Source organism: Tursiops truncatus, chromosome 9 (genome assembly GCF_011762595.2).
Source record: "Tursiops truncatus isolate mTurTru1 chromosome 9, mTurTru1.mat.Y, whole genome shotgun sequence".
Lineage (NCBI taxonomy): Eukaryota > Metazoa > Chordata > Mammalia > Artiodactyla > Delphinidae > Tursiops > Tursiops truncatus.
This window is the reverse complement of record NC_047042.1, coordinates 2,978,017-2,991,050: the sequence shown is the minus strand read 5'-3', so window position 1 is coordinate 2,991,050 and position 13,034 is coordinate 2,978,017. Positions and strand designations below refer to the sequence as shown.

Genomic DNA, 13,034 nt, shown 5'->3' with positions numbered 1-13,034 from the left:
GAGGGCTGTGCTCAGATGGGCAGACTCTCCATCCACTGTTGCTGGTGTAACCAGAGATCTAAAAAGGAAAGCAGGTGCAGTATGGGGGTGTGTGTGGGTGTGGGTGTGGGTGTGGGTGTGTGTGTGTGACTATCTATATATCAACGCATCTCCATATCAGTGTATCTGTATCTGTATCTCTGTCGATCTGTCTGGCATCTGTAGGTCTGAGGTCAGACAGTTTGCAGTGACAGTCACTGCCTTGCAGGTCAGTCCACACTCACACATGTTCCTGACCCTGGTGCCTGGCCCCTCGGCACACTCTGGCAGGGCTGTGAACCTGACCATTAGCCCTCCCAGAAATGATTGTCAGGCCCCCTCTCCAGCGCCTAACTGAGCACACGGTTAAGGGGAACCTGCTCAATCTGTCGTTAAAATTCGCGGTCATCCCATGTGGGTGACACAGCTCGGGTGAGCGGCAGCCCCCTGCCTCTCCTGCTCTCACATGGGTGCCCGTCTGGCTGCAGAGCAGGCTGGCTCCACCCAGGGGTGCTGATGCAGGAAGGGTCACCCGTGCAGGGGGCTCAGTCTCCGCTAATCCCCCACGAAGGAGGGGACGGGCTGAACAACCCCCTGCACGGTCTGTGGATGAACGCTTTTGCCTTTACTGCCACTCGGTGAGGTCAGTGCTGTTGCTACCATCCTCATTTTATGACGAGAAAACCAAGGCACAGAAAGGAGATGTTTGTCTGAGGCCAAAGGCAGGAGCGAGTTAACATTAAGGCAGGACTTGAAGCCTGGTGGTCAGGGCCGCACATCCACGAAGGCCAGCAGGACCTGCTGTTTGCCCTGGGGTGGGCTTCTCTCTTTCTAGAAGCCCACCCCAAAGGGCCAACGGCTGTGAGCTGAGCCATTCGATAAAACCTCAGCTGTGAGCCTGAGCGAGGCTGTGCAAAACCCAGGAGACTGGAGGGCAGAGTACATGGTAGGCTCGTGTTAACGGCTCTCGGGCCCAGAGACAGCCCTGGAGGTGCCATTGCTGCAGTGCTTTCCTCCCCAGGAAGGTGCTCTGGCCTGTCATTCCACTCAGGCTGCATCACCAACCCCTGTAGTCCTCGGGGCCTAAATGCATACGAGGCAGTTATTTCTCACCGTCCTGGAGGCTGGATGTCTCAGATCAAGGTGGCGGCAGGGCTGGCTCCCTGTGAGGCCTCGCTCCTCGGCTTGCAGAAGGCCGCCTGCCCACTCGGTCCTCACGTGGTCTCCTCTGTGTGCAGCCATCCTGGCGTCTCTTCCTCTTCCTACAGGGACACCCGACACATTGGATTGAGACCCATCCTGACGGCCTCATTTTAACTTAATCATTATTTAAAGACTTTATCCAAATTCAGTCACATTCTGAGGTATGGGGGGGTCAGGACTTCAACATATGAATTTGGGGGTCACCACTCAGCCCACAACAGCTGGTGTTTATTACCCCCATTTTCTGATGGGAAGACAGGGGCATCAGAGCCCACGCTGGGCCCGCAGCTGGAGCTCGGGGAGCACCCAGGCTCCGACTCCAGGCTGGACCCTGCCGCCTCCCTGTCCAGCTGTGGTTAATTTTGCCCACAGCTGGCCATGGCCCACACTGTCCTGATGCTGCCTTTGCATGTGTGTCCTATCATTGCCCTGGCTTTGAATTCCATCCCTCCGCAGTTGACAGAGTGTCTGCAGCTCTGATCAGACTCCTGCACTTGACTCTGAGCGTGTGCACAAAGGCAGGGCCAGGCCCAGAGTCCTGGTGAGACCTTCCACCACGTAAGGGCTGGCCTGCAGCTTTCCCTGCAATCCCAGTGTCAAATGTGCCTGCTCCCTTTCCTCTTCCTCCTGCCCTGTACTCCTCTCAGCCTTCACCTAGCTCTTTAGAGCATTTGTCAAGTGCGCGCGTGCACACACGCTTACCCGTCTTGTCTCTTAGCCACCTTGGCAACATCGGGGCTTTGCAGAGAATTCATAATAAACTCAGTGCATCCCTCTTGTTTTCTGTGTGTGTGTTAGCCTGCTGTGAAGACCTTGCCTGTGTGCCACCTTCTACAGGTTGCTCCTGAAATGAGTGTTATTCATGTGGTGCTCATGTGGTGAATTCTGTCAATCCCAGAATTTACCATGTTGTCAGTGGCTTCTATAGGGCCCACATGTTAACCAGGGAGGTTATAGACTGGGCTGCAGGCTTTCCTGGCAGAAGGACCAGGCTCTGCTCTAAGGCCTGGCAGCCTCTGTGCTTTGCTTTGACAGGTTTTGATCAGCCTATGCAGGGCTTCTTCAACTGTTTGAATCAGCTGCTGAATCAGTAAGTAAACTTTTTCTTTTTTAACTCTGATTAAAAAAAAAAAAAGCTACAACAACATTTAACATGATCGTAACCATCTTTAATGGTTCTAACTGAACTGTACAGTTCAGTGACATTAAGTATATTTGTATCACTGTGAAATAGATCTCCAGAACTTCATCGTCATGCGAATCCAAAACTACACCCATTCCACGTCAGCTCTCCCTGCCCCCTCCCCCAGCTCCTGGCACCCACCATGCTACTTTCTATCTCTATGAATTTGACTACTCTAGGAATGCATATAAGCAGAATCATACACTATTTGTCATTTTGTGACTGACATTTCATTTAGCAGAATGTCCTCAAGGTTCATCCACTTTGTAGCACGCAACAGGATTCCCTTCCCCTTTTGTAAGGCTGAATAATATTCCGTTATACATATCTACCATATTTTGTTTATCCATTCATCTGTCGATAGGCTTTTGTGTTGCTTCTACCTCTTGGCTACTACTGCTGCAGTGCACAGATCACTTTGAGGTCCTGCTTTCTGTTCTTTTGGATGTAATCCCAGAAGGGCATTGCTGGTGACTCATTTAGTATGCTTCGCCTTGCAGACCAGGCAACTCAAACTGGTGTGATCCACAAGGAAATGTACAGGTTCCTGCAAGTCTAGAGGTTGGGCAGGCTCTTAACCCACACTCAGTCACGTGACAGTTCTGAACCAATCACTGTGGCCCGGGGAGAGCCACGCACCCATTGGCTGCAGCTAGAAGGCACAGACCAATGACCAGCAAGGAGGATTGGGTCACCAAGTTTGACTGGATGGTCAGGAGCCATCTCCCAGGAAACCTGGATGTAGAGGAAATCCGACCTTGTCCCCTGAAGTCAAGCACTGGGCTTAGGAGCATAGAACAGAGCCGGTGACCTTGGGCCACTTATCCAGTTCTCTTTGCCTGAGTTTCTCTATTTTGATAGCAAAGTCGGTTTTGAGAATTATACATGTGAGTACCTATAATGCATTTAGAACGATGGCCAGCTCTCCACAGATTTTAACTATTATGGAAGAAGTGGCCAGCATTTAAATGCGGGAGACTGTGCCTTAAAATCTTGATTTCTGCCTTTTCAGAAAAATTAGAGGCGGCAGCAGCAGTGTTCATCATGAAAGAAACTGTCAGGCTCAGCAGTAGATGCCCATTTTAGAGGGACATAGACTGTCCCCTGTGCCCTGCCCCCCACGCCTGGCCTCACTCCATCTCTCACAGACGTCCCTTGGCCCTTGTAGGCACGTCAGTTTGGGTCAAACTGGAGAGATGAAGTAACTGAAGCCCTCGGTTTTAAAAATTCGAAAAATGTAAAGATTCTGTTGTCACATAAACCTCAAATGAGGTGTTTGATTTTCTTCTTCATATGCTCACACAGATGATGCAGGGCTGTTTCTCTCTTCCTCCTTTGTCTTAGGCTATTAAATGACTATACAAACTGTCTTTGAAGAGACTTATCTTTTTCACTTTTTACTTTTTAATTTTTGTACAATTTTTAAAGGTTACTTTCCATTTACAGTTATTACAAAATATTGGCTATACTCCCCATGTTGTACGACACATCCTTGTAGCCTGTCTTACACCCAGTCGTCTGTACTTTCCACTCCCCACCCCTATCCTGCCCCTCCCCCTTCCCTCTCCCCACTGGTAACCACTAGCTTGTTCTCTACATCTGTGAGTCTGCTTCTCTTATGTTATATTCACTAGTTTGTTGTACTTTTTAGATTTCACTTATAAATGATATCATACAGTATTTGTCTTTCTCTGTCTGACTTATTTCACTAAGCATAATGCCCTCCAGGTCCATCCATGTTGCTGCAGATGGCAAAAGTTCATTCTTTTTTATGGCTGTGTGGTATTCCATTGTATCTATGTACCACATCTTTTTTTATCCATTCATCTGTTGGTGGACACTTAGGTTGTTTCCATGTCTTGGCTATTGTGAATAGTGCTGCAATGAATATTGGAGTGCATGTATCTTTTCAAATTAGTGTTTCCGCTTCTTTCAGATATATACCCAGGAGTGAAATTGCTGGGTCATATGGTAGTTCTATTTTTAGCTTTTTAAGGAACCTCCATACTGTTTTCCACAGTGGCTGCACCAATTTACATTCCCACCAACAGCGCATGAGGGTTTCCTTTTCCCCACATCCTCGCCAGCGTTTGTTATTTGTGTTCTTTTTGATGATGGCCATTCTGACCGGTGTGAGGTGATGTCTCATTGTGGTTTTAATTTGCATTTCTCGGATGATTTAGCGATGTTGAGCATCTTTTCATGTGCCTATTGGCCAGCTACATTTCCTCTTTGGAAAAATGTCTGTTCGGTTTTTCTGCCCATTTTTTAATCAGGTTGTTTGGTTTTTCTGACATTGAGTTGTGTGAGCTGTTTATACATGTTGGATATTAATCCCTCATTGGTCATATCATTCGCAAATACCTTCTCCCATTCAGTAGGTTGTCTTTTCATTTTGTCAGTGGTTTCCTTTGCTGTGCAAAAGCTTTGAAGTTGAATGAAGAGGCTTCTTACAGTGTGAAGTGTCCTGCCCGGTCAGGGGGCTCTGCAGGTGGGCACGTCCTCTCCACTTGTCTTTAAACAGCTGCTGGGTGACTCACAGCCTGAGCAGACGGGGGTGGGTGAGAACAGCATTGGGGTTACTTCCGCGTGTGCCCACAGCTCTCCCCTGGCATGCAGGGCTCCCTAGGAGGTAAGGCTGGGCCTGGGCCCCTCAGGATGGCCGAGCCACGACACCACAGCCCCACCTCCCCAGGACGGAGGCCCCGGTGCCGGCCAGGCTCAGGGCTGCCTCCCAGGACATGCTGAGCTATGCCTGAAGCTGACAGGCGAACGATCATGTTTCCATGTGGTGATGAAACCCAGAAGTAAACAGGCTGTGGTGTCATCTGGGTTCACTTGAGCTGGTCTCACACTGGCCTAGTTGAGTGGAGGCTCTTGGAATGGTGGCCCAAGTGCCACCAGCTGTGACGGTGCTGTAGTAACCACTGTGCTAACCGGAAGCCTCCCTCTGAGTCTCGGCAGGCAGCCCCGGGGCCTGGACACCAGGGCTCTGACTTAAGCCTTTGCCCCTCGGTTTCTCTGTGCCTCAGGATTCCAAAGCGAGGGCTCACGGAGGCATCAGAGAGGCAGCCTTCACACCAGTGTCCCTGCATTCATCTGCCCACCCCTTCTCACGGGCACAGGGCACTCAAGCAGAAAGACAATCAGGGCGAGCTGCACCAGACATCTACACTGGCTGTGCTGGTGCAGTTGTATCCATCCAGCAGAGCTGTCACTGGGAAAGCTACTTGTACAGACTTAAAGTACTGGATGAGGCAGTTGCTAAACGTGTGTTTTACTTTTCAGAACAATTTCAAAGCATGTGAAAAGTAATGAAGCTTTTTATAAAATCAGGACTAGTTCAGTCCTCTTTACTGTTTAGCCCTGATGGAACATAGATCCTCCAAGCTATAACGTAAATGAGTCTGTCTTAGCCTAGTGGAAAACGGCAGTTCAGAATGAAAACGCACGTACTGATCACCTAATATGTGCCCGGAACCAGCAGAACGGAGTCACCCGGTCTGGAGGGATTAAAAAGCTGGAAGAACTTGCGCCTTACAGGGAAAAGAATTAGCTCTCCACTTTTCACCAACCCCAGAGAGGGTCAGCCTGGAAAATGCACTGAGGAGGGTCTGTTTGACACCTTAGGGAATCCTGTCGTCAGGAAACCAGTGAACCAATGAGGAGGGAAACGGGCCAAAGGGGATGTTAGATTGTCAGCTCAGACATGCTAAAATTTCCTGCTAGAATCTCAGGAACGCCTTCACCTGTCAGCTGGAAGGGCCGGTGTCCTGCCCTCCACTTAGGGACCGAGACACCAAGAGCGGGCTGTCCCCACGGTCACATCACTCAGAGAAGAGAGAAGTTCCAAACGGGGCCCCCAGGCAGCTGGTGCCACTGACCCTGATGCAGGGGCACCTGGGGACCATTTGGCCGGATCAGAGACCCCCCGCCCCAGTCCTCCCACCTCTCCACCCCCAGCAGCCTTTTTGATCAGCAAATAATTTCCACATCCTCTGCTTCCTGGGTGTCCCTTCTGGGAGCCCCCTTGTCAGGGACCCCCTCATTCCTCCTGCACATCTGGGCCTGGGGCTGGGAGACATGCCATCCTTGGGGAAAGTCTTCAGGCTGCACTTGCTGAAACCCCCATGCGATGGAGGCTGTTCTTAGACCTGCCAGCTTTGGAGAGACCACGCCCATGAATGATTACATCTGCCTGGAGACTGACTGACGACGGGTCAAAATAACACAGCGTCATCATAAGAGCTACATCTGCTGAGGCTTGCGTGTGTGCCAGGCCTGTCCTCAGACTTGACCTGCATGCAGTCTCCTGGTGGCTCCTTGCATAAGGGACGATGGTGCTCAGCCCCATTTCCAGGTGAGAAAGTCAACGCCTGTAGGGACTAATCTTCTCAAGGCCACGGTTGAATCAGCCCCCAGATGTTTAAACTGGTACAAGCTGAGAACACAAACGTGATGGTGGAGTGTGCATCTGCTTCTCGTCCCATATGTAAGAAGTTTGTTATACATTTATCCTAAAAGCTTCTAAAAAATAAAGACGAGGAATCCTGGGGATGAGTGATTACTTCCTAACCATTGTCTGTGTTTTCCGGACTTGCTATACTAAAGGAAAAGAAAATAAACTTTATTTTAAAACTCAAAAGAATCCTAATAGAAAAACTCGGGTAGAGTGCAGCTGTTGGGGGGACGTCTCCAAGACCAAGTGGGGTGGAAGAGAAGGGTGTGGAAGTGGGAGTGGAGATGAGGTGCTTTACTTCCCAGGGGGCAGCTCCCAGCTTGGACTCTGGGGCAGGTGAGGAAAACTGAGGCTGGAGCCCAGCATCTCCTAGGAGGTTATTCTGGGTACTGGCAGGTTTTGCTGAGGCCAATGCTTTCTGGCCCATAAAGCCAAATTATTTGGGGGCCACTGTAATTGTGAGTTAGGCAGGTGGTCTGCGTGTGAAAGGTTTCATTTACTGGCTGTGGTCTGTTGGCCGTGGACAAGGCTGGAAACAATTCTGTACAGGTTTCCTAAAATGACGGGCTCTGACACTGATCTCACTTTTGTTACAAGAAGATGCCATTTCCAAGGCAGGTGGGACTCTGGCGAGGAGGCTCGGGGGGAAATCACGGTGACACTTGTTATTATCTGTATGCTCACTGGTCTGTACTGTGTCTGAGTGGCTTTGAAGTAGCGATTTTGCTACATGTGTGCGTAGTGTCCAGAGGAGCACAGCACACCAGCATTGTTATTAGTCACTCAGCTTTTCCTTACTCACTTTTGCTGGCATATTAGCATTTTATGATTTCCAAAATTTGTATACAGAATGTATCTTGAAACCAGCACCTATCAGAGTCTCTTCAATATTTAAAAATGTTGGTACAGCCACTATGGAGAACAGTATGGAGGTTCCTTAGTAAGCTAAAAATAGAGCTACCATATGATCCAGCAATCCCACTCCTGGGCATATATCTGCAGAAAACCACAATTCAAAAAGATACGTGCACCACAACGTTTATTGCAGCGCTATTTACAATAGCCAGCACATGGAAGCAACCTAAATGTCCATTGACAGATGAATGGATAAAGAAGATGTGGTACTTACATACAATGGAATATTACTCAGCCATTAAAAAGAATGAAATAATACCATTTGCAGCAACATGGATGGACCTAGAGACTATCATGCTAAGTGAAGAAAGAGAAAAATAAATATCATATGGTATCACTTATAGGTGGAATCTGAAAAAAAAAGATACAAATGAACATATTTACAAAACAGAAACAGACTCACCGTCATGGAAAACAAACTTATGGTTACCAAAAAGGAAGGGTGAGGGTAAGGGATAAGTTAGGCATATGGGATTAACAGATACACCCTACTGTATCTAAAACAGATAATCAAGAGGGGCCTGCTATACAGCACAGGGACTTGTACTCAGTACCCTACATTAAGCCATAATGGAAAATAATATGAAAAAGAATATATATATATAAATATATATGTGTACACATATGTATAACTGAATGACTTCGCTGTACACCTGAAACTAACACAACACTGTAAATCAACTATACTTCAATAATAAATAAAACTAAAAATAATTAATAAATAAATAAAAATATGTTTGCTACATTAGTCCAGACCCAGGTGACATTTTGAAGACACCACCTTCACATCTATGCTATTCAGTCGGTCCCAAACATCAGGCAACCTATACAGATAGTTAATGAGGCAAAAATAACTGCATCGTCTGGCTAAGCTGGCAGGGCTGAGGCGTGGGGACGACGTGCAGATGCAGGGACCACAGCCCTGTAGACTCAGGCTTTTGCTCCATCATTGCGAGGGCCTCTGCTCCCCAGGTGACTTTTGGAGGTGCCTCCCCCTAGCTCTGTGACAGCCTTTGGACACAGCAACCTGTGGGTCTCGTTGCTGCCTTGCGTCTGTGTTCCCAGCATCTCCAGACCCCATCTCGTGTGCTCTGTGTGCGAGATGCCTTCTGCCTCAAAGCAGGACACCGGGAGTCCTGCCTGCTCCGCCGCCCCCAGAGTTAGCCCTTTCCTTCTCGTCTTGGGCGTATTTTACAAGCATTTGGGATGTTTTGTGTCACTTCCTCACTCTGCCTTTCTGAAACTGTTCTAATACAGTTTCCACAAGTAGTTATGTTTGCTCTGCTGTCTTGAGGAAAATGTCACGTTTAACTCTGCTGAGGGCATCCCGTGGTGCCTTCCCATGAAACGGGAGACACAGGAAGGGCATTGAGACAGAAAGTAGAGTCTAACAGTTTAGAAAGAGAACACTCAGAATGCAGGGACTGAATGTCTGTTTTGAAAAGTGGTCTGTTCAGTAACTCCAGGGCCCTTGTTGGAGAAGCCGCTGTCTTTGGAGCAAAGCAATGAAGGGGTTTTGGTCTGAGGAGGGTGGGGTGATACACAGGCTTGCAGATTGCCCTCAGCTGGCCGGGCAGCCCTGGCGAGGTGTTCAGGGAAGGGCTTCCCCCAGTGTAGACCTACACCGGTGGCTTCAGCACCACCTGGGAACATGTGAGAAATGCTGTTCTCAGCCCCGAGCCCGAACCACTGAATCAGAAACTCCTTGGGGAGAGGGGTCACTGGGCAAGCCATCTTAACCGAGCCAGACATTCTGGTGGTTGTGTGGGTGCAGGACCCCTGGGCTGGGGAGCCCAGTGTGGGGCTCGGACCCCACCACCTTTGAGCTGTGATATTCTTCCCATTTGTGAGTCGCCAGCCCAGGGGTGTGGGTTCTGACTTTACTACATCTCCACCCCTCCTGCCCATCTCATTGTGGTGCCTTCTTTGTATCTTTAGTTGTGGAACATTTTTTCTGCTAGTCTGCAGGTTGTTCTCACAAATGCTTGCTCTGTAGGTAATTGCAATCTTGGTGTGCCTGTGGAGAGAGGTGGACTCAGGGTCTTTGTAGTCCAGCATCTTGGCCACCTCCCCAATACTTCTTATTTTAAATAACTCAAAATAATAAAAAGATATTGTCTATTTTATATTATATAATTATATGTGTGTATAACATATACATACCTATGTACGTGTGTGTGTGTGTGTGTGTGTGTGTATATATATATATATATATATATATATATATAAATGCTATTTTAAAAATCCTTATTTCCTAAAGTGGTTAAGAATAAACACCAAGAGAGCTTAGAGATATATGTGATGGGAAGAGCAGGATGTGTGGGGTAGAACCCATGCAAAGGTCCTAGTAAAGACTAACTATGTTTCTGACCCTCCTGGGCACCAAGGCAGAAAAGCGAGGTGGGCAGACACGCAGCCAAATAGCAGGCATTCATTTCACCAAAAGCGGGGGAAAGGAAGATCTAAATTTTAGGACAAATTAAAGTGGATGCTTCTATAAAGGACACTGAGTACTATGATAGATAATATCTGCAACAGCAGTTCTACATAAGATACGAAAATGTTCTTCATTTGGTCATTTTAAGTCAGTAGCAATGGCTGAACAGTGCATTACAGAAAACTAAGCGAAAGTGGGCCACATACTTTGTTCTCTAGAGTTCTAATGATAAAGGGATAGGACTTGAGGGAATCTAGCAGAGAAACAGACGATATTTTTCCTGGATTGCCTGCCTCAGAAGGCAGGTGGCTCACCTGTACTTCATGCCAGACCTGAATCGTAGCTCATTCAGTTTAGTAACTTGGCAAGTCCCTAAATGTCACCTTTTCTGAGCTGTTGATTAAACACAGCTCCCATGCTTTAATATGCTAGACAACCTGGAGCCAGGGTTTCTATTTTGATGAAGCGAACTGAAGCATCAGCTTTGTTCCTGACAACGGAAACTATCCTGATCCCCAGAGTGAGGCCCCAGAAATACATATGTAAGAGAGGGCTGGCTTTTTTTCTCAAAAATATTTTAGAATATATTGAAATCTCTGGACAAATGGAACCAAGATTTGTTCCATAGGACATGGAAGAAAATCTTTCAGTGTAGAAAAATTTAAATGTAGGTATTCTCAGCAAGATTCATTTCACATTTTCTTGGTGCAAGAACCTCGAATTGACTTTTGCTTAGGATGTGTTTTTGTGTGGTTTTGAATAGACTTGTCCTGTTTATGGGCCTGGCAAAGTATGTTTCTGTAACACATACTATCAGGGATACATGAAATCATTTGTTGGCTGGAACTTCTTTTATAATTTGCAAAATAGGAATAATTATTTTCATACTGCAGAGGACACTGGATAAATAAGGAGTTATTTGGACATTGCAGAATATCAAAAACGCAACTACCATTATATGGTTTCAAATATTGATGTTGAACTGTATATCTGATCATTGTTAGCCAGTGGTCTAATATCTTAGGCTACTCTTAAAACCATGACATCAGCGTGGAGGAGGAATTCTTTTAGCTCTTTGCTAAATAAAATAGGCACATGAAAATAATATGAAACTTCAGTTTCAATGTGGCGGAACTGGGTCTAAGAACCGTCAACCAAAGTCAGCATTGTGGCTGCTGAGAGATACTGGCCACCGCATCCAGGCGTAGTCTTCCCCAGAAAGCAACTTTCCTCCCTGCAGATTCCCTGTGGGAATCTGCTCAGCCCAATCTGCCGTAAGGCTTTCTGCTCTCTCCTAAGGCAACAGTGATGGTCACGTGTACAAAAGAAATCTAGCTCCTGACATTACTGACACCATCATTTAGCACAGGAAAACAGTCAAGAATCACTAAACAAAATTTTTTTTCAGTGTGTGGAGGAAGGACCACAAACTGATTAGAGGAACTAACTCCAAAGGAAGTAGGGCTAATTTAGGCAACAGAGCAGAACTTTAAATATTTGTTGTTATTGCTTCAGAAAATTTTAACAGATTATTACATACATAAAACAAGAGCAAGCTAGTATTGAAAAACACATGAAAAAAAGAACTTCCAAAAGTTCTTGGAAATTAATACATATCCTCAGAGACATACAAAATTAGACACATTTTGGTGAATTTTTTGATATCCATGGGTAAAGAGGAAAATCTTACTAGCTTCTGGAGATAAGGTTATTTATAGTTGGAAAGAATCATGCTAGCGTTTGGGTTCTCATCTGTGAGGTGGGATGCCAGACAACAGTGGTGCTGAGAATTCAATCTTGAGGAAGAAGAATTTTGATCTGAATCTGACTTCATTTTAGTCATACTGTTAGTGAAGGATTAAATGCAGACAACCTTGTGAAGACACAAGAGGGCTTAGAGAGTAAACTGGATCCTAAACCAGATTATTCCGAAAATAGAATTACTCAAATGTGTAATCTGAATAATGGAAGATAAATCCAGGAAAGGGAAACATGATATGCAGCTGTCACCTTTAATATATTTTTTAAAATAAAAGTTCCTGTCATGGAAACACCATAATATGAAACTCTGTGTGTGTGTGTACTTCATGCCGAAATCAGGGCAATTTAGACATTTGTTAGACAAGACTATCTAATTCCAAGAAACATGTATTGAACGAGTTACAAAAGAATGGGTTTTGTGAGATTTTTTTTTTTTTGGCTCACATACCTGGGAATTTTAAGAGATGAATCCTTATTACGGACATGGTGGGGTCCCCATGCCCAAGCGCTGTCTTAGGTCTGTGCTCTTCTCTGTCTGTGGACAAGCCCTCTCCACGCGCTGGTCCAGAAGACTGTCATTTATCCAGGACCCCTCCTACTCCATGGATTTCAGCCCAAGGAGACCACCTGCCCAGTATCTCTGGCCAGAAGGCCCCAAGAAAGGCCTTGATTGGTCCAGCTTAGGACACGTGCCCATCTTTGGACCACGGTATCAACTGACCATGTTTGGGTCACATCCATGACCCACATCTCACATCCATGCCCTGTGGCCAGGAGTAGTGAGGGGGCAGTTAGACTGGCCCAGCTGTTGAGAACTAGGTTAGCTCCCGGAAGGAGGAACTCACGTAGCACAAACAGGGAGGGGGCAGTGCAGATGGATAGAAGCAGCAGCTGTTTTCTATATATGTTTTCAAAGAATGGCAAGCGGAGAGTAGGCTTATCTTCACACGGGTGAAACTGGGATTTTCTCTGTGTCTCTAACAGGCACGTTAGGATGCTAGGATTAGGGTTATGGTTCAGGCTTTGGAGAAATATAGATTGATTGAGGCCAAGAGTAC

The 13,034-nt window shown here is 46.7% G+C and overlaps 1 protein-coding gene across 11 annotated transcripts in view; it reads left to right on the top strand.

Annotated features, from left to right (window-relative positions):
* COBL (cordon-bleu WH2 repeat protein) overlaps positions 1–13,034 on the top strand; it is a 261,169-nt gene that overhangs the window by 215,726 nt on the left and 32,409 nt on the right. The gene's annotated exons all lie outside the window — the stretch shown is intronic.